This window comes from Geotrypetes seraphini, chromosome 5 (genome assembly GCF_902459505.1).
Source record: "Geotrypetes seraphini chromosome 5, aGeoSer1.1, whole genome shotgun sequence".
NCBI lineage: Eukaryota > Metazoa > Chordata > Amphibia > Gymnophiona > Dermophiidae > Geotrypetes > Geotrypetes seraphini.
Window position 1 is genome coordinate 65641173 of NC_047088.1, and position 27956 is coordinate 65669128.

Genomic DNA, 27956 nt, shown 5'->3' on the forward strand with positions numbered 1-27956 from the left:
CTTTCCCGGCACACACAACACCCCATTGACCCTCCCACCGTGAGACGCACAAACCTCCCGGCTCCAACAGTGACCACATCACACTAAAGACGCTGCTTTGCGGCCTTCCCATGCTCTGATTTCCTCTGGCGCGTCTCTGATGACATCATCAGAGATGCCGGCAGAGGAAATCAGAGCATGGGGAGGCCGTGAAGCACCATCTTTAGTGTGATGCGGCCACTGCTGGAGCCAGTAGGTTTGACGGTCGTCTCGCAGTGGGAGGGTCAGTGGGGTTGGCTGCACAGCGGCAATAGAGGCGGGGGGTGGGGGAGAGGGTTCTACTACACAGGGGGATGGCTGGCAGGCAGGTACAAAGATCCACTGCAAATCATTTTGTAACTGCAATGCAACATGGCAGACTTCTGTTTTAGGCCATTTTACAAATATGTGAAGAGGGACCGGAGAGCAGGGAAGAGGTGCTGCTGGTGAGGGGGGGGGAAGAGAGTTTAACTGCACAGGGGGATGGCAGGCAGGCAGGCAGGCAGGCAAGCTGGCTTTGGAGGGTGGGGGTGGGATAAAGTCTGGAAGGCAGTGAGGGGGAGCAGGGAAGAGGTGCTGCTGGACCAGGGGAGCAGGGAAGAGATGCTGCTGAGCAGGGGAAGCAGGGAAGAGGTGCTGCTATACCGGGGAGCAGAGAAGAGGGACAGGGGGAACACGGAAGAGGTGCTGCTGCACAGGGAAAGTGGGTTGGGTGAGGGAAATGCTGCTGCTGCAGCACAGGAAAATGGAGGGGGAGGGTAGCTTCTGCTGCTACTGCACAGGGAAGTGGAGTGGGGAGGGAAATGCTGCTGGTGAGAAAAGGGGGCTGGGGCTGAAAGGGAAAAGATGGGAGAAGGGGACTGGGGGGGGGGTAAAAATGGGTTTGGAGCTGGAACTGGGGCTGAAAATAGGGGACATGTGAGGGAAGGAGGCTTTACTAGCACCCGTTAATGTAACAGGTTTAAACACTAGTTAGCAATAAACTGGTAAGATATATTGGTATATGTTATGTCTGGCAATTCTGAGGCAGAGTCAACATGTACTTTTAATAAGAGGGAGCTTATATTTTTTTTCCAGGCAGACACAGACAAGGTGTGTGGGTTGCAATAGGTTCATTTGCCCCACCCCACCCCCAGTTTTAACTGGAACAATAAGAGAAGAAAGAAATGCAAGTAGAACAGAGATTCTCAACCCAATCCTCAAGATACACCTAGCCAGTCCGATTTTCATGGTACCCACAATGAATATGCATAACAGATTTGCATACAATAGATGCAGAGAACGCAAATCTATTTCATGCATATTGATTGTGGATATGTTGAAAAGACTGACTGGGTGTGTCCTGAAGACTGGCTTGAGGATCCCTGATATACAGGAAACCCCCAAGCCATCTGTAGTTCCTCCAGCTTCCCAATTGCATTCTTAGATCTTCTTGGGTATCTGAGAGCTGAATAATGGAATTAAATTGGGAGAACCAATCTGAGTATGCCTTGATGCCTTTTTAATTCATAGAGATGGGCAGAGATATGCTTACCCACAGCCTATCTTCCACTGTATGTGTTCTGATTATTAGGTTATTTTGAATATATTTTATTATGTAACTTCACACCCTTCCTGCTTTTTTTTGTCATATGTAGGGTTACCATATGGCTCCAGAAAAAGGAGGCCGGATTAAGACATCGAGTTTCCATTGCTTCCAGTGGAAGTAAAACCCAGATGTCGTCCTTTTTTCAATTGCTTTCAATGGAAGTAAAACCCGGATGTCTCGACGCATCCTCGTTTTTCTGGAGCCATATGAGGTCTTAATGTACAACTGTCTTTTAATGTCTGTTATTTTGTACATTGCTTTGGTATCAAAGTTTGAAAAGAACATAAATAAATACTCTGCCTTCAACCTTTTTACCCCTCACTACTTTACCCTTCCCTTCTCTTGGTGCAAGTTTCACCTACGTTTTAATGAAATATGCCAAAATGTCATACTCAAGTAGCTACAGGCCTTGAATGCATAGATGAATCTTCATTGTAATTTCAAACAAAGCACAGCAATGAAAGCCCACTGTGACTAGATTCAGCATGCTACGAGGAAGTGGGAATTGAGGAAAAGCTACACACAGGCAGGAAGATTTAGAATTCAGCTGTTACCCTAATCGTTAATGGAGCAATTTTAAAGTGATCTTAGACTCTGTTCTATATATAAGACTGCAAACTTATTTCACAAAGGTGTGATAGCTGCACTGAAGCCCATAGGAAGTGAAGGGATTTGGTGAGTTTACAGCGCTAGCATCGATACCGCAGCTTTGTAAAAGAGTGTTTTTCTCTCAGTCATTTCCAGGAACCTTGAAACCTATACAGACAATCCTTAACATTAACCTATAAATGTGGCTTATTGTTTTTTCAGTGATAAACCAAACAGGCCAAACACAAAAGGATATCAATGTTCATTCTAACTGTTCAAGTTTGGCTTTAAGTTTTAGAAATACTGTACTCTTGATTCCAAGCTATTAAACAAAATGGATTAGTAGAGACTGATTCTACATAGACATTCAATGCTATCAGAATGACTGGCCTTTTTCACACAAACAGACCCTCACCAAGCATGGGATAAGTGTCTACAAACTAAAAATGGAAATATATAAACAAAAGTTAAACTGAACTGCCAAGAAGCCATAAAATGCAACACCACAGAAACAATTTCACATGTCCTTGAATACTACACAAAATATAAAGATAGCAAATGTAAATTTGAAAAAAAAAAAAAAAAAAATGACAACAATCACCACTTTTCAAATTAACAAATAAGTTTTTAGAGGCCAAAATCTCCTTCTTCAGGTCAGCTTGTACTGCTGTTATGGTATCCTGCCTTGACCCGAGGAAAGGGATTTTGGTCTCTGAAAGTTAGTAAAAAAATGTATTAAAATTAGTCCAATATAAAGATTGCCTCATTTCCATTTTCTATTTATAAACATTTATCAGTACTAAAAAAAATGAGGAATGGAGGGATAAATAATCCAACAAACAACAAAAAATCACTCCATTAAAGACAAGCCACTGTGCACCAAGAAAGATTTTAACAAGTGAAAGAAATAGCATCAGACTATAGGAGAGGTGTACCCACGCTCTTCCACCCAAGCATCATAGGCAAAAAAAAAATACTTTTTCATGTGGTAAATAATAGCAGGAAGGAGCTTAACAAAAAAATAGCCAGAAGGAATACCACTGTTATCAAAAAAGCACACTGGAAAAAACCAGGCCAACGATCATTTTGTGGCAAAACGCCACTGCCTCAGGGCCTTGACAAAACTCCAGGCTATCCAACGAAAACAAATACAAATGAAATGAATTTGTATACTCCCCCACAAACAATTATGAAAAAGAAACAGGAAAACTTTCCTTTACTCACTGTTCGAAGATATGTACCTCTGCGTAAAACCACAAAATGAACGGCACTGACAAGTGACTTTAAAAAGCACGCAAAGATCTGTCAAGTGCAGACAGCACGTGATAGGTGCAACGAGTGTCAAAATGGCCAATCAGAGCAGGTATGAGAAGTTCATTCATGAAAAAGAAGTGAATAGAAGTATATTGACATCAAGGAATTGCACAATGATAATAACGACAGAATGCATGGGCAAGGCGCATAGGGGATGTGACGTGTATGTTACATGTAATTTAATTTGATATGTAAGTATGTAATTTGTTATAGTGTGTCTCTGAAGTGTTTTGTACGATAAATGTAAATCTTTTATTTTGTATGTTAATATGTAACTCGCCCTGGATAAGGGCGGGTGAGAAATAAACAAACAAACAAACAACCATTAGAGCAGTGGTTCCCAACCCTGTCCTGGAGGAACACCAGGCCAATTGGGTTTTCAGGCTAGCCCTAATGAATATGCATGAAGCAAATTTGCATGCCTATCACTTCCATCATATGCAAATCTCTCTCATGCATATTCATTAGGGCTAGCCTGAAAACCCGATTGGCCTGGTGTTCCTCCAGGACAGGGTTGGGAATCACTGCATTAGAGCACTTCCTTAGTAAAAATGAAACCAGTCAATGCTGGCGTTCAGTCCATGGGGTTGGACTGCACAAAGATTAAAAATCCAGTGCTGTTCCCTTTGTTGTAACTGAAGCGGTCTATCACCCCCACATAAACTTCTTGGAATGTGATCTAGAATCAAGCATCAAAGTTGAAATAAGTCATGGTTATGTAAGCTACAATGTTGTACTAGAATATAATGGACGCCTTAGCATTTAGCGCACGCTAAATCAGTTAGCGCGCCTTAGTATAAGGACCCCAAAGTGTTAGATGAACATTTTTCTCACCAAACCTTCCAAATCACTATTTTTGAAACCCATTCTCTAAATGGTTTTCTATGCTGTTCATCTGCAGTGTGTCTAAATATCAAGGGAGTGTGTTGGAAGCTTGTTTTGGGTGACACTAGCTAGCTTAAAGATAGTAGGGGTGAAACCGTACACATAAACCAAGGATAAATATAACTTTCATATAAATATTTTAATGTAAAAATTAAAGAAGTCTCTGTTAAAATATTCAAATCAGACTCGACATGGTCTTGTTTGGGCTCGAAAGCCTGAATCAGGGGTACATGTATCATCTGGAGGACAGACATAGAAACATGATGAGAGATAATGGCCAAACGGTTCATCTACTCTGCCCATCCATACTAACCATTCTCTTCCCCATCTAAGAAATCCTACATGCCTATCCTACACTTTCATGAATTCAGACACATTTTCTATCTCCACCATCTTTTAAGGGAGACTTTTCTACCACTCTTTTTGTAAAAAGTATTTCCTTTGATTACTTCATCTTATGCCCTCTCATTCTAGAGCTTTCTTTCAAATGAAAGAGACTTGACTTATACGCATTTATACCACATAGGTATTTAAACATCTCTCAAGAATACTACTAATAATAACAAAATATAAATTCAAAAGTTATAAAGGAATGTTATTAGCCAAGTTGTGGGGATACCCCCTGAAAAATCATTTAAATTAAGTGGAGAAAAAGCCTCAACTTTATATTATATGCAGACGGCAACCCAATAACATATTCTTTTTGGATACGATCTGGCCCAAAGGTCTCAATCAGAAATTGGAACGGTGCACGTTTTATTAACTTTTAGTTATTAACTTTTAGTTTTTGACTTTTAGTTTTTGATTTTGTAAAATCAGCATGAGTTCCGGCGGAAATGACATCATGAGACTAGAAATTTTAATCTGAGCGCCATTCTGAAGCCAAAACGTGAACGGAGTAGGAGAGAACTGGAGCTTCCCTGACGCAGCCACGGGATGGCGAAACAAGAGTCTTGTTGGACATTAACAGCTAGTTCCTTATCTACATTCCAACATTTAGTTTGCTATAGCATGAAGATTGATACACTGGATTGAGCATTATGTGCTGATTGCTGACATCTATGAAGATAAGTGGATTGTGCCTATCGTTCTTTTTCCTTGTTCCCTTTGCACACAAAAATTGGCCTGTACTATCAACCCCCCAGGACAGACGGAGGAAACAGACTCAGAAATGATAGAGGAATTCAAACAAGAATGCAAGACAGGCAATGTAATAATCCTGGGAGACTTCAATTTCCCAGTGATAGACTGGAACCTGGGAACCTCCAACTGCGGCAAGGAGGCCAAGTTCCTGGAGGTGCTAGGGGATTGCTTCCTGGAACAAATGGTAAGAGAGCTGACAAGAGGCAACGCCACCTTGGACTTTGTCCTAAATGGCCTCATGGGACCGACAAAAGAAGCAGAAGTCACGGTCCTGAGGGGACGAGCGATCACAACATGATCAACTTTAAACTTGACATCGGGACAGGTAAACATACCAAAACCTTAACCACGACCTTAAACTTTAAAAAGGGTAAATATGAATGCATGAGAGCCATGGTAAAACAACAGCTCATGAAAAAGATGGACAAAATTGAAACGGTAGATCAGGCATGGTCCCTACTGAAAAATACTAGCACGGAAGCACAAAATCTCTACATTCTGCGGATTTCCAAAGAAAGGAGAACTAAAGGCAAAGGAGAACCGGCATGGCTTACCAGACAGGTGAAGGAAGCCATAAAAGAAAAGAAGGTCTCTTTTAAAAAGTGGAAACACACGAAAACAACCGAAGCTTGGAACAAACATAAAGATGATTAAAAGAAATGTCACAAGACGGTGGGGGATGCCAAAAAGGACTATGAGGAGAAAATAGCGCAAGAGGCCAAAAACTTCAAGCCCTTCTTTAGATATGTAAAAGGAAAAAAACCCGCAAAAGAGGCCGACCAGGGAAGAAAAGGGTACATCAAGGAAGACAAACAGATTGCAGACAGGCTAAATTCCTTCTTCGCATCCGTCTTTACAAAGGAGGACACCGCAACAATACCAGAAGCAGTGGAAGTGTTTAAAGGAGTAATAGAAGACAGCCTCATCACAGTAGAAGTGGACCTGGATCAGATATACTACCAGATCGACAAACTTAAAAGTGACAAATCCCCTGGACCGGATGGAATTCACCCGAGTGTCCTAAAAGAATTGAAGGTTGAAATCGGAGAGCTATTGCAAAAACTTGCCAACCTAACAATTAAAACTGGGCAGATACCGGATGACTGGAAGATAGCAAATGTCATGCCAATTTTCAAAAAAGGATCGACAGGAGAACCAGGCAACTACAGACCTGTGAGCCTTACGTCTGTCCCTGGAAAGATGATTACAGATAGCATAGTCTGGCACTTGGATACACACGACCTGATGAAAGCCAGTCAACATGGCCTCAGGAAAGGGAAATCATGTTTAACAAATTTACTTCAATTTTTTGAGACCGTGAACGAACAAATTGATAGTGGAGAACTGGTGGACATAATATACTTAGACTTCCAGAAAGCTTTCAACAAAGTTCCACACGTAATACTTCTCAGGAAACTACAAAGCCATGGAATAGAGGGGGATATACAAAGATGGATAGGCAAATGGCTGGAGAACAGAAACACAGAGTGTGCATAAATGGGAAGTTCTCCAATTGGGAGAAAGTGACTAGTGGTGTACTCCAGGGCTCAGTACTTGGGCCAATCTTATTTAATATTTATATCAATGACCTAGAAGAAGGAACATCCAGTGAGATCATCAAGTTTGCAGACGACACAAAGCTATGCCGGGTGATCAGATCGCAGAAGGATAGCGAGGAACTCTAGAGCGACTTGTGTCATTTAGAGAAATGGGCGGAGAAATGGCAGATGAAGTTTAATGTGGAGAAATGCAAAGTAATGCATTTAGACAGAAAAAACAAGGAATAAGAGTACAGAATGTCAGGTGCAACTCTGGGTAAGAGCGAACAAGAAAAGGACCAGGGTGTACTAATAGATAGGACCCTGAAACCGTCGGCACAATGTGCGGCGGCGCGGCAAAGAAAGCAAATAGGATGTTGGGCATGATAAAGAATGGAATCACGAGTAGATCGGAGAGGGTCATAATGCCGCTTTATAGAGCAATGGTCAGACCCCACTTGGAATACTGCGTCCAACATTGGTCTCCCAACCTAAAGAAAGATATAAAAATGCTGGAGAGGGTGCAGAGACGAGCAACGAAACTAGTAAATGGTATGGAGAAACTGGAATACGAGGATCAACTTAAGAGGCTGGGATTGTTCTCCCTTGAAAAAAGGAGATTGCGAGAGGATATGATCGAGACCTTCAAAATACTGAAAGGAATCGACAAAATAGAGCAGAAAAAATTATTTACATTGTCCAATTTGACACGGACAAGAGGACACAGAATGAAACTAAGTTCAGGACAAATATCAGGAAGTTCTGCTTCACACAGAGAGTGGTTGACACCTGGAATGTTCTCCCAGAATCAACCGTCCTAGGATTCAAAAGCAAACTAGATGCACATCTCCTTACGAGAGGCATAGAAGGATATGGGTGACTAAAAATTACGCCGGACTTGATGGACCGAAGGTCTGATCCGGAGATGGCACTTCTTATGTTCTTATGTTCACAGTGGTGGCATAATTTCCCATTTTGAAAAATTACATTTTGAAAGTCTGTGGAGTTTTTGCCCATGATACAGAATTAGAACGACTAAATAACTTATTGGGTTGCCGTCTGCATATAATATAAAGTTGAGGCTTTCTCTCCACTTAATTTAAATGATTTTTCAGAAGGTATCCCCACCACTTGTCTAATAACATTTCTATATAACTTTTGAATTTAAACATCTATAACATATATCCCCTCTCTCATCTTTTCTCCAAAGTATACATATTGAGATATTTATGTCTGTCCCCAAACACATGAAGAAGACCAGGCACCATTTTAGTAGCCTTCACTGGACCGACTCATTTTTATATCTTTTTGAAGGTGCAGTATCCAGAATTGTGCACAATGTTCTAAATGAGAACTCATCAGAATCTTATACAGGGGCATCAATACCTCCTTTTTCCTACTAGTCATACCTCTTCCTATGCACCCTAGCATCCTTCTAGCTTTCGCCGTCACCTTTTCAACCTGTTTAGCTACATAGAATCACACCCATATTCTACTCTTATATCATGCACATAATTCTTCACTCCCCCTAAACTGCAATGTTCCTTTAGGTTTTTGCAGCTCAAATTCATGCCCTTGCATTTCTTAGCATTAAATTTTAGCTGCCAAATTTCAGACCATTCTTCAAGCTTTGCTAGGTCTTTCTTTGTGTTATTCACACTATCTAGGGTGTCTACTCTATTGCAGATTTTGGTATCATCTGCAAAGAGGCAAATCTTACCTGACAGCCCTTCAGCAATATCATTTATAAAAATGGGGAAGGGGTAAAATGTGGACCTGATGGACCTCGCGGGTCTAAAACTGCACGTCCTTAAAAATCTGAGGTCCGTACCACTTGTAGTTAGTTTCTGTCTCTGACAGACTTCTATGACATTTTAGCACTGACAAATCCTAATACTTTTCCCTCTCTATGCTGAGACAGATCCGTCAGCGCTAAATTGTCATAGAGGTCTGTCAGAGCCAGAAACTAACTACAAGTGGCACGGACCTCAGATTTTTAAGGACGTGCAGTTTTACATCCGCGAGGTCCGTCAGGTCCGCGTTTTACCCCTTCCTATACAAATGTTAAAAAGAATAGGCCCAAGAACAGAACCTTGAGGCACCCTACAAGGTAACATCCCTTTCCTCAGAGCGATCTCCATTGACCACTACCCTCTGTCGTCTTCCACTCAATCAGTTCCTGACCCAGCCCATCACTTTGGGGCCCATCCCTCAGTTTATTTATTAGAGGTCTGGGTGGAACACTGTCAAAGGTTTTGCTAAAATTTAAATACACTGCATCTAGTGCACATCCTCTATCCAGTTCTCTGGTCACCCAGTCAAAGAAATTGATCAGATTTGTCTGACAAGACCTACCTCTAGTGAATCCATGTTGCCTCCGGTCCTGTAATCCACAGGATTCCAGAAATTTCACCCTTCTCTGTTTTAAAAATGTTTCCATTAATTTGCTTACCACAGAAGTCAGACTTACTGGCCTGTAATTCCCTACTTCTTCCTTACTTCCACTTTATGCAGAGGGACCACATCCGCCCTTCTCCAGTCCTCCAGTACCACTCCCGACTCTATAGAAGCATTGAAAATGTCAGTCAGCAAAGCCACCAGAACTTCTCTAAATTCCTTCAGCACCCTCAGATGTACACCATTTGGCCCCATCAATAACTTTGTACAGTGACACCATTAATATGAAAATATAAAAACATATAAATGGATGTGTGCACCAATTACCATATAAACAGTTAAAAAGTCACAATACGGAGTAAAAGAATAAAAACATTATATTTGTTCTTAAAAATATACAAATTATGGGGTCCTTTTACTAAGGCACACTAGCCATTTTAGAGCATGCCAAATGGTGTGCGCTAAACGCTATTGTGTCCATAGACTATGCCTAGCGCGCCTTAGTAAAAGGACCCCTATATGAATAAAATATATTGCATAATGCATAAATGTAATCCGTTCTGAGCTTTTTGGGGACAATGGGCTTTAAAACAAATTTAATTAATTAATCTGTGTAGTTGGTTTGCAGTGACTATTGAAACCTTACGAGAGGCATAGACTACGAGAGGCATAGACTAAAATTACGCCAGGTGTACACCTGTCTGGGCATCCACATGTGCGGATCGCTGGACTTGATGGACCGAAAGTCTGATCCGCAGATGGCAGTTCTTATGTTCTTATGTTCTGAGTAAATCTGTGTTGTGTGAAAGGACTTAATGCTGCATATGTTTAACTTATATTTATAAAAGCTGATGGGTACAATAACTTATGAACTAATAAGTGAATTTGTGTTGTGTTAAATCAGTGGTTCCCAACCCTGTCCTGGAGGACCACCAGGCCAATCGGGTTTTCAGGATAGCCCTAATGGATATGCATGAGAGAGATTTGCATATAATGGACGTGACAGGCATGCAAATCTGCTTCATGCATATTCATTAGGGCGATCCTGAAAACCCGATTGGCCTGGTGGTCCTCCAGGACAGGGTTGGGAACCACTGTGTTAAATGACTTGAGTAAAGCTAAATATATTTAGCTTATATCAAATGTCTATATTCAAACTAATGAGCGCGGTGACTTATAGACTGATAGGTCAATAATGTGCAATAGTGAGAGAAGAAAGTTAGAGAAAGCATGCTCAGGGAGTGATGATCTTGAAGATATAATCACATAAGATGTCAACAAACAAGAAATGCTAAAAATAAAAAGTTTGTACATGAGATATTGTAAACAAACTCAAAAACTATATATGTATGTTAATCTGTGCTGACAGATGGAAAAGGTATGTTTGGTAGTTATATTTTGATAACCAGATGCAAAAGAAGGAAAAAAAAAAAAATCACAAATGCACATTTCCAATTTCACAAATGTGTAATATCTAAACTGACCTTTGGTAAAAGTCCATGGTAAATCTTGAACATTTTTTGAAATTGCTGTGGACTTAAATACCCTCCGAAGGTCCCTTATAATGAAAATCATACTACAGAAGATGACAGATTGAAGTCTAGCATTTGGGAGGCCAGGAGATTTTTTAAAAAGAGATAATATAAAAAAGAGTTTTATGCTAAGTCCTCTCAATTAAAATCTCTGACTTATAATTGATGATGCAATGACTGATAGAAAAGGTCAATAAGTCTTAGTTACAATGTTTCAGCTTCTTCATTAGAATGCAGGAATGTAATGTTTTGACTCATTGCAGTGATGCTAAAACTGAATTTCATTTGCCTTTTCAGGGCCTTCACTGTGGTTCTTTGACAACAGAGAATTTCAAAGCATATCAGAATCAAATAGATCTGATGCTTAATTAGAAAAAAAAAAAACCCACAAATGTTCTTGTTAGAGGTTCCTTACTGCTAGAGGATACTTTTTTTAATCATTTTAAGTCCACAGAAAAGGAAGAAGAGCTAAGGAAGATCCCATAGAATACTAAAGCAGAAAACAAAGTAGGAATGACCAGACAGGTGAACTAGGGAAAGCTAGCACTGATTAAACTTTATAGTAGAAATGTGAATACGAGGTACTTGATGTCATAGATTATTGTAATTGTTCACTAATATTACAAATGGTGCAGATAATATCAATCCGTACAACACACATCAGTGGGTTGTGGGTGCAGATCTAACACGGTCCGTGTTTCGGCTATGAATGCCTTCTTCAGGGATCCTAAGGAAATGTGTATAAATACTTGGGGCTCCTTTTACAAAGCCGCGTTAGTGGCTTTATCGCACGTGACTTTTTATCTCACGCTAACCCCTGTGCTAGCCGAGAAACTGCTGCCTGCTCAAGAGGAGATGGTAGCGGCTAGCACGGCCGGCAAATTAGCACGTGCTATTACGTGCGTTTAAACTGCTAATGCGGCTTCGTAAAAGGAGCCCTTAGCTTAAATGGAAAAAAAAGTGGATTGTGAATGAAGAAGGTGAATCTGGATGGAAATGAAAGTTGGATGTGAATAATCGGTGTAAGTAAATGAAGAATATGAAACTAGAAGTGAAATTGGATTTGTTTTTTTTTTTCACCAGTGCAATGATTGAGAATGTAGTTGAGATAAGCCAACAAGGATAAATGTCCTGGTAGTGGTCTCTTCCATTACATCTCTGAGCACATTCAAATTACAGCGGAAGTGGTATTAGTAAATGTTTATTTGTTGAGTTTGTTTTTGGTTTCAACACATTTACTTGGCACTTGCACTTTTGTTTTTCCCACCAGTTTGTTTGACTTTAATTTATGGGCATCATACATATTGCAAAATACAAAAATGATACAAAATACCACTTCCAGAGAGTATGTATTCAGAGTTAATTCTACAAGGATTATATCTACTCAGGGAAAGGCCTCAGAATAGGAGCTTACGCAAAGTCCTATCATGGACTGAAACTTCAGCGTAACTACTCCTTGTTCCAATCATTGGCTTGAAATCATTGAATCATTGGCATCATACATATTGCACCATTATATTAATAGACTACTAACAAAGGTTTCTTAAATGCCTATGATGGTCTGTTTGGAGTACAGCTTATGTGAGCTACATTGCTGGTGTGCTGAAACACTGTGCCTGATTATCTGTAAAGAATTAAATGGAAAAAAGAACTGAACATGATCTACATATAAACAATAATCGACATTGAGCTCTTTCAACTTCTGGCAAATTGGCACCAGATAGAAGTTAAATAAGAGAAAAGGATCCCTTCCATAAGATTCTTGTCAGGAGTATAAACCTTTTGCTTACTTTCACTTCCTCTGAAAAGGGGAGAGTCCCAAAGAACTTGTTATACCTCCCTCAAAGCAAATTATCAACAGAGGAGCGAAGCTATTCCGCTTCTGGGTGTCTTCTCCAAACATGTTTCAAGTTCAAGTTTATTGATTTTTAATATACCGACCATCAACGAGTATCTAGCCGGTTTACAATAAAATATTAAAATAAAGATTAAAAAAAAATAATAATAATTGTTAAAAGAAATATCTATGGAAAGAAGGGGAGGTGAAACATTAAAGACATCGACTAGATGGACTTGAAGGTGATGGTTGAAAGGGGGGAGTGGGTAAAAGTTACATTATTAGAGATAAGAAAAGGGGAGAAAAAAAAGGGGGGTACAAAGGAAATGGACAGATGTCCTCATCATCAGCATTAAAGTGGAGTGGAGGAGTAGCCTAATGGTTAGAGCAGTGAGTTGAGATCCTGGGGAGCTGGGTTTGATTTCCACTGCAGCTCATTGTGACCCTAGGAAAATCGCCTCACCCTCCATTGCTCAACTACAGCAAACACCTTAGAGCAGTGATTCCCGAACTTGGCCTTAGAGGCACCCCGTTCAGTTAGGTTTTTTGGATATTCATAATGAATATTCATGAAAGTAATTTGCATTTAATGGAGGCAGTGCAAGCAAATCTCTCTCATGAATATTTACTTGACTGGCTGAGGCTTTTTTCCTTCATTATTAGTAGTGAGTTAATACATACAGTACATTGATTTATATTCACTAGAGTGTACCTTTTGTTTTATGGAATTGAGTTGCAGTTTGTGTCATATTTCACAAAATATGTATTTGTGTAAAATGCTTACTTTGGGGCAGGTATAATACCTACACCTTTAAGCTAGTTGCTATTCCTGTTTTGTTTTTTAATCAAGTTAGATGAATACCTTCATGTCTATAAAATAGCATCAAAATAGGCACCTTGTTGCCTAGGGATTGAAAGATTGTACCATTATCTCAAAGGTGATGGCCATGTCTAACATATCTATCACACACTGGAATGAAACTGGCTGAATTAACAGTGGTTGTTGTAGGTGATTCAAGTAATCTTCATTACATAAATGATGGTTAGTGATTCACTAGTGCTACACGGCGTTTTATTTGTGTTTGTAGAGAGGATCTTTACAAGCACCTTTTGAATTTTGATAAAGCTTCCCTTTTGCTATTGGCTACACCAGTGTTTTTCAACCTTTTTACACCCGTGGACTGGCAGAAATAAAATAATTATTTTGTGGACCGGCAAACTACTAGGACTAAAATTTAAAAACCCTGTTTCCGGCCCATCTCCGTGAGCTCGGTCTCCGCAAATCATCTAATCCCATCCGCACAAGCCTCAGTTATGATTTTATATTCAATGTATTTTATTAATGTATAAAAAGAAACAATATTCTGTACAATTGTCATTTTATAAATACAAATAATACAGAGCAAGGATCAACAAAATCCCTGTCTCCCCTCCCCTTCACATATATCCCCTCTACTATCAAGAAAACTGAACAAGCCAAATTATTACAGAATACTACACAGAAATATCATGTTTACAGAATACTGAAGTCACACTTGACAGGAATAGTGTTAGGGGAATGCAACTAGGGCAATTGACCCCAAGCACTGCCTGGGCTTTGCAGTCCCCAGTTATGTCTAACACCAGCTCTAGCAGGATATATGTTTCAAATCTGACATATTCTAATCACAAAATAAAAATAAAATTATTTTTTCTACTTTTTGTCATTTCTGGTTTCAGCTTCTCCAGCGTCTGCCCTCTCTGTCTCTTCAATCCAGCATCTGCCACTTCCATCCATTGTCTTCCCTCTCCCCCTTCCATATGGTATCTGTCTTCTTTCTATGCCCCTCTCCCCTTTCCATCTAGCCTATGCCCCCTCTCTGCTTTTTACATGATTCATTCCAGCTTCACTGCTCTCTTCATTTTTTATCTCTCCTACACCAGATCTAGCATCGTTGTCCCTCTCTGCTTATTTCTCTCCTGACCCCTTCCCATCATCAATTTTTCTAATTTCTCATGCCTGTCTTTCCCCTTCCCCTCCTCTAATCTCCCTGCCAGGTGTTTCCTTCCTTTTTTCCTTCTCCCTTCCCTCCTCCTCCAGTCCAGCAGTAACTCTCTTCCCTTCCTTCCCTCCCAGCAGCATCTCTCCTTCTCCTTCCCTCCAGGTCCAGTAGCAGCTGTCCCTTTTTCTCCTTTGTCCAGAAGCTCCCCAGACTCCTTTCCCTCCTCCCCTCCCAGCAGCATCTGTCCTTCTCCCTCTCCAGGTCCAGTAGCAGCTGTCCCTTTTTCCCAGCAGCTTCCCAGCCTCCAATAGTGGCTTTCTCCCCTCCCAGCAGCTCTCCTTACTTACCAGCACAGCGATTCAGGAAGGCAGCCTCGGGTCCTTTGTTGGGTCGCGCCGCCTCTGAGGAAAGAGGAAGTTGCATCATCAGAGGCAGCTGCGACTCAGCAAATGCCCCAAGGCTGCCTTCGTGAATCGCTGCGCTGGTAAGTAAAGGAGAGCTGCAGACAGGGGAGAAAGCCACTATCGGAGGCTCACCATGATTTCGCCGGCCCAGCTGAAAATAACTCGTCGATCTTGCCAGCCCTGCGCAGACTGGCAGGAAATTGAAGTTAGTCAATCTCGCCGGCCCTGCACAGACTGGCAGAAATTTCCTGTGGACTGGCACCAGTCCGCGAACGGTAGTTGAAGAACAGTGGGCTACACCACACAAAGATAGTATATTAGTAATAAGACTTCTGAGGCAGGCCATATTGGCCGAAACACGTGTGTGTCGAGCCACCGCACAGATTCACATGATTGAAGAATAAAGTTGCACACCAACATTACAAATTTTTCCACTGTGATTTGTTTGCTTTCACTAGTGCTATGCCAGCTGCAAGCACTGAGAGTAATTCTATAACAGATGACAGTTATAGTGTTGTAAGCACCTACTTTTCTTTATAGAATACTAGTACAAATGGCCAAAGGAGACTGTAGATTAAGGTACAATCACTTACATCAACCCTTGGTTGCTGTGAATACATGCAGCTAGATCAGTATTCTTCAATACAAGGCCTGGGGTCAATGGTCAGTATTCTTCAATACAAAGCCTGGGGTCAATGGTCAGTATTCTTCAATACAAGGCCTGGAGTCAATGGTCAGTATTCTTCAATACAATGCCTGGGGTCAATGGTCAGTATTCTTCAATACAAGGCCTGGGGTCAATGGTCAGTATTCTTCAATACAGTGCCTGGGGTCAATGGTCAGTATTCTTCAATACAAGGCCTGGGGTCAATGGTGGCCCCTTGGAGACTGCTGGGGTGGCTCCTATCATCATTCTGTCTTGTTATTTTAAACTACTATCTGCCTCTCTACCTAAGCTTGTGACAGAAAGGGGGAAGTGGATGGGGGGGGGGGGAGAGAAACACATGCTTGAAGGACAAGACATTTTTCAGTAGAAGAAAATGCAATTGGAAATACTTCCTTGAGGATACCCTCAATGGGGCTTGAAGGGGGGCTGGAAAGGATGGATGTTATCGGTCAGCTATGTCCGAGTGGAAAGATATTTGCTGGCTGTCCTTCAGCTCATTTGGATGCAAACTGGCTCCAGATTAAGAATCAGTGAAGACCGCTGACCTAGATGTTAGCACATGCATACATAAATGCTAGAATGCTACAAGTTATACCTGTGCACTGTGCCAAACTCCACATAAACTCTGCCTATGAGCATCCCCACTGGCAAAATATGCACAGTTAAATCAGGATGCATGCTTTCTACTAGTTATTTTTCTATAGGAGCTAATTTATGCAAGCTAGTGGCTAGAATACACCATTTATATACTGTACCTTCCTGCCACATGAAATTAGACAGCTCCTTAGAGAACTAGCCTCATTGTGTCTTTCTTCTACATAGTATGATTGAATTGATTTATATTCTCATAAGGTCTTCTCTGTGGGTGAACTAGTAACAGAATTAGTGTTTCAGACCCTGCACTAGTAAATTTGACAACTGTAAGTAGGTTGCCAAGAGTGCTCGGCTAGAAGGCTAAATTATTTTCACTGCTAAAGGAGATAATCAAACTGTCCACATATTGGGCTGTATTGAGGATAAGGGACATGCTGTCTCACAAACTATACTGTATGTTTCCTGGTTTGCCTCCCTGGCTTTCTTCTTGCTTAATTGCCAAATCCTTCCTCCTCACTTTGCTCCTGGTAAAACTCTGCAATCACCTCCCAGGTGTCAACTTGGCTCCTTGAGTCGGATGCTTATTCCTTAGTCACTGGAGCAATATCCTGCATGCAGTCCAGAACACAGTGATGTAGTATGATTGAGATGTCCCTATGCCCTGGGATGCTAGAACATGTTTTTCTACTCGGCATGTATTTTTTGCAGTTTCAAACTGTAATCCTTGCTGGGCTTTCAGAGCTCAGGGTGAACATGTGACAAATCTGATGAGGAGCATGGCATCTAAATAGTGGGGGACCTTACAAGGCACTGCTGGGAACTTCACAAAAAGGGTGCCATGTCTGCATCTCACTACAGTTCCCATGGTGAGCCCCCCAAACCACATCCAGAATCCCCTAGACCCACTCATCTACCACCCTAATAGCCCTTATGGCTGCAGGAGCCACTTATATGCCAGTACAAAAGGGTTTTGGGGGTGTATAGGGGAGTGCCTATGTTTCACTATCAAATCAAGGATTACAGGGGCTTATGGGCATGGGTCCTCCTCTCCATGGGTCCCTAACCCACCCCCAAGATGGCTTAAGACGCCTCTGTGCAGGACGACTAGGCTTTCCTATTCCAGGCTGCCAGGTGTTGATGGTCTGGAGGCTGAATTTTAAAGGTGTGATTACGATTTTTATGGGGTTGGGGGGGTTGGTGATCTGTAGTGTAGTGGGGGGGTGGTGGTAGTGTGTGGGGTCTGTATTATGTGTTTGCAGTGCTTATCTGGTGACTTTAGGTGGGTTTTTGTGACACTTCTCCTGAAATGCCCCATTTAGTGATGGTCATTCAGCGGCACTATGAAGGCCTAGGTCGTTTAGAAATACGTCCAAAACCCGTTTTTATTATTGGCACTTGGACGAATTTTGACAATGCTCGTCCAAGTGCCAACTTAGGCCAGTTTTTGGATGTTTTTCTCTTTCGATTATGAGCCCCGTGGAGGGGCATAATCAAAAAAATCGTCTAAGTCCCCTTTTTGGCCTAAGGCCTTATATGTTGAAAGTAGAAGCAAGGATAATGTCAATTATCAAAAAAAAAACATCCAAAAGGAGGTTTTTAAAAAAATAATGGCCTGCCTCTATGTTCAGCTGTTTAAATGCCCAGACCAGCACTACCTCTACACTAACACCATATAATCAACCTAAAAAAGCCTAAGTCCCAAACATTTAAAACAAGGGCTTTTAGGTGAAGGAGGAGCTAGTCCTTTGCCTAAAAGTTGGATTCTGTAACCGGTGTCTGTCAAAAACAACACCGGTTACAGAATCCCCCTCTACACCTATCGGGGCAAGAGGGAGCCCTAGCCCTCTTGCCCTATGGCACCCCCACACTCCCCGACACTATTGGGGCAGGAGGGAGCCCAAGCCCTCCTGCCCTCCTGCCCCACGGCACTTCGAACCCCCGATGAAGATCGGGGCAAGAGGGAGCCCAAGCCCTCTTGCCCAAATGGCCCCCCCGAATCCCCCTGACACGATTGGGCAGGAAGGAGCCCAAGCCCTCCTGCCCTCAATGCAAGGGGCCCCCCCCGAACCCTCGATTGCCCCCCCGCTGACCCATGATCCCCCCACCCCACCCCCTCCCTGTACCTTCAAAAACGTTAGTCGGACGGACGGAAGCCAAGCCCATCCGTCTGACAGGCCAGCCATCCGTTGAATGGCTGACCTTAGGACCTGATTGGCCCAGGCGGTTCAAATCCCGCCCACAGGTGGGGCCTGAGATGCCTGGGCAAACCAGAACTGGTCCAGTAGGCTTGGGCTCCCTCCTGCCCCAATAGTGTCATGGAGTTCGGAGGTGTCACGGGGCAGGTGGGCTTGGGCTCCCTCCTGCTCTGATAGTGTCAGAGAGTTCGGGGGTGACGCGGGGCAAGAGGGCTTGGGCTCCCTCCTGCCCTGATCATTGTTGGGGGGGGTGGAAGGGTGGATCGTGGCAGGGGAAATGAGCCATCTCTCCTGCCACGATCATTGCTGGGGGTAGGCAGGTTGCAGGGGCCGCCTGAGCTGATTGCAGCAGCCACGATCAGCTCAGCGGCCCCTTTTCGGCACTTATACCTGTTTTGACTTGGTCTAAGTCAAAACGTATAAGTGCCGACTAGGCAACCTGCCTAAAGTTTTAATTATACCTGCTGCACGCCTAGGTGTAGGTCGGCCCACCTCACGCCCACCGCCCGCCCTTTCCCCTCCTCTAAAAATGCCTCTTTTTTGCTCTATGCATTTAGAGGCAGGGGAAAGGCCCTAAGCTGGTTTTAGATATGTCTAAAACCAGCTTTGATTATGGGTACTTGGACGATCAGGATTTTTGATCATCCAATGTACCCATTTAGGCTACTTTTTAGATTTTTAAAAAATTATTATGAGCCCCATACGGCCTCTTTTGCGCTGTGCTAACAGCCCCGAAGCCCATAGAGATTTAAAGGGCTTCGAGGTTGTTGCCGCGCACCTTTGTAAAAGAGGCCGATACTGTCTACACAAAAAGGAGGTGGTATTTGCTCCTGTGGTAATTATTTTTAAATGGCCACATGCTAATGCCAACATTAGTGCTAGGCAGATCTTATTCAAGAGAAGTATCGTTTTCAAATATACAGAGACCAGTGTAGCCTTAACTGCGTTCGCTAACTATTTATGGTTTAGTAAAAGGAGCCCTATATGAATGAAATTGCTTCAAACAACAAAAATGACAAGTTGATACAAACTTTCTGGGCCTTCAACAAAGGGTTTTCAAAGTTTGCTAAAAGCTCTTATCCCATCTGTACAATAATAAGCTGTTTTGTATACATTTGCATTCAAAACAATTCTTTAATATTTTATTTGGGTTGAGCTGGATTTTATTTAATTTTTTGTGGTAAAGCCTATTAACACTGAGTATCTTTTGTTGCTCACAATTAATTTGTATATCAGTAAATAGCAGGCACTGACTGTGCAAGACCATGCATTTTGCTAGAAAGAACCTAACTAGCAGCACCATTTATAGAATTTAGGTTTTAGAGTCTAAATTGTACAGCATGGATCTGCAAAGAGGGCATACATGCAGGCAGGGCATGGACGGGTTATGAGCGTGGCTACAGATTGCGCATTGTCACTCACTCATTCAAGCACCAATATTTAGCTGCATTTGCTTATGCCTACCATACATCAGGTGTAAGTGATTACACCTAAATGTGGGTATGCAAATGCAGACGTGCACTAGAATTTTGTAATGGAATCTGGTTGCACAGATGCCATTATAGAATGCACACTTAGGCACAGTATTTTGGCACCTAACTTATGACACCCTATTTTGATTTGACTCCGTAGTGCAGTGGTCTTCATTAATTCGTAGCTGGGCCAATTTGAATTCTAATGAGCTGTAATATCTTCCCATGTGGGCAATGGCGTAGTGAGGGTGAGAAAACACCCAAGGTGGCGGCATGCCCTCCCCTGCCCTCTTTTCTGCCCCCTGCTCCTTCCCCACCCCCCAGCTATGCATACGCCCCCTTCCCTTCCCCTGTACCTCTTTCCCAGCGCGAGCAGCATCACCAGCTTTCTGCCCAAGTTGGCTCCCCTCTGACATCACTTCCTAGACATGGGGCCCGGAAGTGACATCAGTAGGAAAGCCAGCGCTAGAGCGAGCAGCAGGTTGGAGTTGCTGCTTGTGCTGGCGAAGAGCTAGAAGTACGGTGGGGGGGGGGGGGAAGTAAAGGCGCACACACAGCGGGGAGAGGAGTGGGAAGGAGTATGGGGGGAATCAAAGAGGAGGATGGGTGCCAGCGCCGCAACAAGATGGAACCCCCACTGAGAACAGCACCTGGGGGTGGACCGCCTCCCCTGCTCCCCCTTATTACACCACTGCATGTGGCACCAATAGACACTGCTGATCAGCATTTTGTCAATAACGTCTATCCTCACCTTCAGACTTCATTGGAGGCATCCTCAAGGGTTGTGACCTTTTCCAAATGCATTCTCGTTAGCCTATTGAGCAATACCTTGTCCTTTAAGCATGAAGCTCTTCCCCTCATCCACTTTCCCCTTTCTCACCTGAGCCTGAGTAGAAAGGCAGAGCAGCAGGAAACATAAAACAGACAATGGACCCACCAGTGGCCCCCAGGCCTTGCTTTGAAAAACACTGCTATAGTGGCTTTTTTTTTAAAGAAGTTTTTGCAATTTTTAAACAAGCATAATGATCTCTTTTTTTTTTTTTTTTTTTTTTAGTGATCCTAAAGCTTACCCTGACTTTATCCTTGAGACAGATATTGCAGAAAGTCTAAGATTTTTCCCATTGTAGAGACAAACATCCTTAATTATTGTACATATTAATTTGCTTGAAGTGTCCTCTGAAAACAGGACAGTCCACTCCTGAAAGAATATGTTTACATACAGATGTTTTCTGAGAGAATAATTAATGTTTTTTTCTAATAGGACTTCATTCTTCACCTAAGGAGTCAATATTCAGTTGGTTTAACTGGATAAGGAAGATTCATGCCTGCTTAAACCATATTGAGTAGTCTGGTCACTGGTATTCACTTCAGTGATGCTTAACCATGCAAAACCACTGATACAACACTTGCCAGAGTGGTTCACGGGTGGAATCAAGGAGGAGCTGGCAGTTAAGTGGGTACCATCCATATTCAGTGCTGCCTGCAGGGCTAAGTGGGCAGATAAAACCACACAAAAGGCAGTTTTCTCTATGCTCACTCTAGATATGTAAAGGGGATGGTACTTGATATACTACTTTTTCTGTGTGGTTACAATCAAAGTGATTTCCATATTTTAAAAAAGGTATTTATTTTGCACATGGAGCAATGAAACGCTAAGTGACTTGTCCAGAGTCACAAGGAACTGAAGTGGGATTTGAACTCACAACCTCAGGGTACTGAAACAATTGCTCTAACCACTAGGTCACTCCTCACCTGGATAACAGCCATGGCAGCAGCTGCCCATGGATATTCAATGCTAGTGCCTGGACATGACTTGCATATCTAGGCTTAATTCTACATAGTTTAAAAACTACTGCCCACTGCAAGCTGAGTATATGGGGTGTGGGGTACATTTTTATTCTGCTGTGTTCCTGAGCCATGAAGCTAATTCAGTATCTGTAGTTTATCTAAACATTTATCCAGGAGTGACTGCACAGGGCCCCACACTCCTAGGAATCCAAAATGGTATAGGGAGGGGTGCAATAGGGGTGTGTGCACGATGAGGGAAGGAGTGGAAGGGGGGGGGGGCACACCTGTGAAATACGAAACCTGAAAAAGGGCTCCATATTTTTGTACTGAATACAGTATAAAGACATCTGCAGATATATTTCCAAAGCTAACATATTTCAATTAATAAATTCCAATAAAACTTTATTCTACCCTAATATTGTGCAAAATATAAAGATAGCCAGATGTTATGTGAAAAAACTGAGAAACAGCAATCATCACTTTACAAATTAACAAAGAAATAAAACAAATAATGGGAAATAAGAAATACCATTTTATTGTACTAATCTATTTTTCAATTATCTTTCAGAATCCAATCTTCCTCCTTCAGGTCAGTACAGTATACTGCTGTTACGGTATCCTGTCCTGACCTGAGGAAGGGGGTTTAGTCCATTTCCTGTTTATTAAACTTTTATCAATACAGCTACAATACTTACTTTTTTCTAAAACAACAACAAAAAAATATTGTTTCTACCTTTTTGTTGTTTCTGCTTTAATCATCTTTTCTTTGCTCTCTTCTTTCCATACATCTGTCCTCAATCTGCCCCTTCCATCCACTGTCTGCTCTCTCTATCTCTTCCATATGGCATCTTTCCTCTTTCTTTGTCCCTTCCATAAACTGTCTATCCTGTGCCCTTTCTCTCCTTTGTACCCAACTCATTTCAGCTTCACCCCTCTCCATTTTTCTCTCTCTATCTCCACCCCTCCCCTATGTTCTGGCATCACTCTTTTCTTCATTCCTTCTCCTTCCAACCCACAGTCTGGCACCTATATCTCCTTTCCTTCCCTCTCTCCATGCCCTGGCATCTCTTCTCTCCTTCCCCTTCCATTTCTCCCTCCCCCTCCATGATCTGGAATCTCCTATCCTACCTTTTCCTTGGTCTGGAATCTGTTCTCCTTCCCTTCCTCCCCCCAAGCACTGGTATCTTTCCCTCCCCCCTCCATGGTCTGGTATCTCCTTTCTTTCCTCCCTTCCTTTCCTTCCCCTCCCCCATTTTCTGGCATCTCTCTTTCCTCTTCTCTCCCTTCCATGGTCTTCCTTCCCTCTCTGTCCCTAATTAGGTGCAGCATTTCTCTCTCTCTCTTCCAACCCTCTCCTTCCCTTTCTCTCTCTTTGCCATCCCCCCTCCATCAGCAGCACATCCTTCACAACTTGTGGCTTTTGCTGGCTTGGGCCTTCTTCTCTGCCAGGCGGAACCAGGTAGAGAGGAAAACCTGTCACCATCAAAGCAGCAAATTGTGAGTGCTACCACTGCCAGAAGATCATGACAGATTCCCTCAGAGCGCCCCTTTATGAGCTGCATCTGGGTTACAATGTTCCACACCCCACCCCCCCCACCTATCCCTTAGTACACCACTTCCCCCGATTCCAATATTAGGCTCTGTTCCCCTTCCCAGCATCTGTTCATTTCATCTTCTCCTCCTCCCCCCACCTTCCTTTAGATTTGTCAGTGATTCATAGAACACCACTGCTGTCGACCCCAGTGCTTCTCTTCACTGCAGCCTGCCAAATAGAAACAGGAAGCTGTCAGAGGGTGGATCGCAGTGAAGTGAAGCGCTGGGGTTGACAGCAGGGCTGCTCTGTGAATCAATTCCACTGCTGACAAACCTAAAGGTAAATGTGAATGTGTGTATGTGTTGGGGGGGGGGGGAATTGAAAACAAAATGCTGATTGGGGGTGGGGGAGAGGGTGAAAGGAGAAGGAGAGTGGCAGAGAGGTCTGACCAGCACATCGGCATCATTCTTTCAATAAGATCAGTTGTAGAATTTCTAGAAATTATAAGGTGCAGAACAATTGTTCTATTGTGATTGCTTGTGTAATATTACCAACTGTTATTGGGGGGGGGGGGGTGTGTGCTCTGGAGAGGACTCCAGCTGGGAGGTTTCAGGATCCCCCTGCCAGCCAAGGCATTTTTTCACAACTTTAGGGAGGGGGTAGCGGGCAGAGAGGAAATGTGAGAGCCTGCTCAGTCTACCTTCAGACCTACCCAGACATTGAGATCTGACTAAGGGCTAGATTCACTAAGGGCACGGATCGGATCGGATCGGATCTGTGTCCAGGGGGCTGATTCACAAATCATCCTCATGCAAATGAGGGCAATCGGAATCACGACCCCAGCCAACTGCAGGGATTGCTGAATAGCGATCCTGACGCATGCGCAGACCATCTGTAGAAGGTCTTTGCATGCACTGGCCCTCCGTGCCCGGCAGAGCTTTTTACTTTTTTTTTTTTTTTGCGAGGCCGTGGTTTTAACCCAAGGGTTAAAACCCACAGGCTTGCACTGCAGGGAAGAGAGCAGATGGAGCAGAGAGAAGGAGATCAGGCTGAGAGCAGTTGGGGTCAACAGCAGGAGATTGGGGCAGAGAGCAGAGAAGCAGGGTAGAGAGCAGGGCGGCAGAAGACAGGGCAGTCGGAAAGGATCTGAGCAACTGGTCCTCAGCAGTCGCTTATTTTTGGATCAGTCAGCAATCGGTGTCCCTCATTTTTTTATTTTTTTTAGTGAATCGCTTCCTGCGTACATTTAAATGCTGTACCTCCTCATTTGATTGTGTGGATCGGAGGATGATCAGGACAGAGATTAGTGAATCGGGTCAGAGGAAAATTGGGTTGTAAAGGGCTTAGTGAATCTTGCCTTAACTTACTGTTCTTTATCTATCTTTAGATGTTGCCAGTAGCATCAGTGGCAGCAATCAACATACCGAGCTTTCCCTCTGATCTTTCCACCACCCCTGATGCAACTTCGGTTTCTGCAGAGGCATAATGGGTCAAAAGGAAGGCTCTGAAATAGGCATAAGCAGCATTGTCAATCAGAGAGACACATTTTAAGGTAGGTGGAGAGACCATCAAACTGCTCTACAAGTGCTAAGGTCAGCCCTGAGATCACCTTGATGTTTGATTCCTCTTTCAGACCACAGTACAAACTCTGAGATGAGTAACAGGGATGTCATAGAGTACAGTAAAGCATAAAATATCATTTTATTCCAGTTAAATAGAAAATGTGTTACAGATATTCCAAATTGTATATTGTTTCTTTGGCAATGTAACCAGCTGTTATCTAGCTTTAAAGCCACAGCATCAGGGTATTGCTAACCCTCCACACCCCCCCAAAAAAAAAAAAAATAAATTAAAAAAAGCCCTCAATTATTCATTCCTCTGTTGAGCAACAATATGTTCTTGACCACCTTAAAACTTCCCCTTGGAATCCTTTTTTAACTTGTGAAGCTGTTTCATTATTTAGTTTTGCAATTAGGGGAGCCCCACCATAGAGGAAAGAAGCTGCTGTTGTTTTGTTAACGGGCTCTTCCTCTGAGGTCCAAACTGCAGCTGTTCAAGATGTACCTCAGCGGTATTCTCCCAGCACTTTTATATTTTAGAATATGCTTGCTGAGTACAGTCTATTTACCATTTTCAGCAATTTTAGCAAACGACAAAGAGGGGGAAAATATATGGTGTGAAAATTCAAAGGCATAAAATGCTTTGTATCTTGCAAACATATGGGGGGGGGGGGAGGGACAGTGATAACCATTAATAAATACTGTTAATGTCCAGATGTTTTCCAACCCAGAGGAAAATTTAGCACCTCTCCCTCACAATGGAAACAGTGAGAACAAGAAAGATAAATTGAGAATGGGCTGCATCTGACAAGACTTAATAGAGGAATTTTAATTAGGGAATATTTGACTATGAATTAATGTATTAGGATAACAGAACATTTGCATTCTGAGGGGGGGGGGCATAAACTAATTAAATTAGCATCCATTCAGAATAGATGGCTGTTAAAACTAGGTAGCTTAATATCAAAACTATGAACAATACATTAACTGGAGGAGTAACCTAACGATTAGTATAGCAAAGCAAGATCCTGGGGAACTGGGTTCAATTCCGACTGCAACTCCTTCCGCCTGATATTCAGTGCTATTTAACTGCCCAGGAACAACTCCTTGCCTGCTAACTGCTAATAGTCAGTGGGAGATAGTTGCCTTCCTAGTTGACTTCCATTTCCTGCATGGGTGGGACCTGCTGCTGGCTACCTGAAGATTGAATTATAGCAGCTGGGGAGGAGGTAGGTGGGGGGTATTGGGAAAGCCGGCTAAACCCCGGACAGACTTTGCCCTTTAAAAAAAAAAAAAATTTCAGACACCCAGACAGTCCTCTAAAAAGAGGACATGTTTGGGTTTCCCCGGACATATGGTAACCCTACTGATGTGGTTCCTTGAACACGGGAAATATGAGATCAGAGGGGATGAGAAGGGAAGGCAGTTGAAAAGTGCAATTCCATAATCAGCGTTTTACAGCAAATAAGTGTAATTATATTGAAGTTGTTGAAAATACTGATTCTTTTGAAATATTTTGGACCATTTTTTTTAGAGGGGATTGATTTCTCCTTTGCTCCCATGATATGAAAGAACTTCACTCCTACAGCACAGAAACTTCCTCCAAATTAACTCCTCCTTTCCTTCGACCAGAGCAGGGGTGTCAAAGTCTCTCCTCGAGGGCCTTAATCCAGTCAGGTTTTCAGGATTTCCCCAATGAATATGCATGAGATCTATTTGCATGCACTGGTTTCATTGTATGCTAATAGATCTCATGCATATTCATTGGGAAAATCCTGAAAACCCAACTGGATTGCGGTCCTCGAGGAGGGACTTTGACACCCCTGGACTAGAGCCACCTTCCAGTTCTCTGCTTCCACAGCCTTTCCATTGGCTGGATCCCACCTACAGCCTCTGCTGTTAGTTATATTGAAAGCACACAGAACAGGCTCACTCGGGGTGAGGAGAGGGAAGGCTAGATAAATGCAGACTGAGGTTTTAAACTCAGAAGGTAGAGCAATGGGTAATACAGGGGTCCCCAAAGTCCCTCCTTGAGGGCAAATCCAGTCAGGTTTTCAGGATTTCCCCAATGAATATGCATTGAAAGCAGTGCATGCACATAGATCTTATGCATATTCATTGGGGAAATCCTGAAAATCCATCTGGATTCGGCCCTCAAGGAGGGACTTTGGGGACCCCTGTATTACCCATTGCTCTACCTTCTGGATATTAATGTAAAATTGTACTGACTCCTGAAAAAGCTTGATTTTACAGGAGGTGGAACAGTAACAGGGTGGCAGTTTGTGAGTTGTTGTGCCAGTTGCAGATAAATATGAAGCTGTGAGCTTACATTATCAAAGAAATTGAAATCCAAGTTGCTTTAGGCCCTACTTGAATTGTATGGAAATCAGCTTTAAATTCTTTTTTGCCATGTTAGATGAAACTGAATCAGAAATATTGTGTCTTTAGGTATATTATATGTATGTTTGCAGTACTGTTTTGTGTTACTCAGTTCATGTTTAAAATTTGAATTCTTATAGTAGACAGTTTTATAATTTTAGGGCCGAATATTTAAATGATTTATGCTCCTAACTTTCCCCTCCTTTACTAAGCTATGGTAGAGATTTCTACTATGGCCCGGAGTGCTAAATGCTCCAACAGTGCTCTGATGCTCATAGAATTCAATGAGCGTCCAAGTAGTGTGGGAGCATTTAGGCCTGTATTCTATAAATGGCGTCCCGATTGTAGGCAGCCAACTGCTGCCTAACTAGCCAATTAGGACACACGTTTCTAAAAAAAAAAAAAAAAATTATAAAACTCCCTAGGTAGACCTCCTACATTGCAGGCGCCTCTGGGGCCTAGGGAGGCATGTAAGCCTACCTAAGCTCACCTAAAGCTAGGTTTGGGCATGCTTTGGCCCGAAAGTAGCATTAGGTAGGCCT

At 42.6% G+C, this 27956-nt stretch overlaps 1 protein-coding gene and 1 long non-coding RNA gene across 3 annotated transcripts in view; one reads left to right on the plus strand and one right to left on the minus strand.

Moving 5' to 3' along the window:
• Positions 1 to 27956, minus strand: part of LOC117361261 (gamma-aminobutyric acid receptor subunit alpha-3-like) — a 310400-nt gene that overhangs the window by 119945 nt on the left and 162499 nt on the right. The gene's annotated exons all lie outside the window — the stretch shown is intronic.
• Positions 23725 to 27956, plus strand: part of LOC117361262 — a 35122-nt gene continuing 30890 nt past the window's right edge. Inside the window, exons 1-2 of the long non-coding RNA XR_004539618.1 lie at positions 23725 to 23815; positions 24864 to 25028. This is a non-coding gene — a long non-coding RNA (uncharacterized LOC117361262). The remainder of the gene's footprint in view (positions 23816 to 24863; positions 25029 to 27956) is intronic.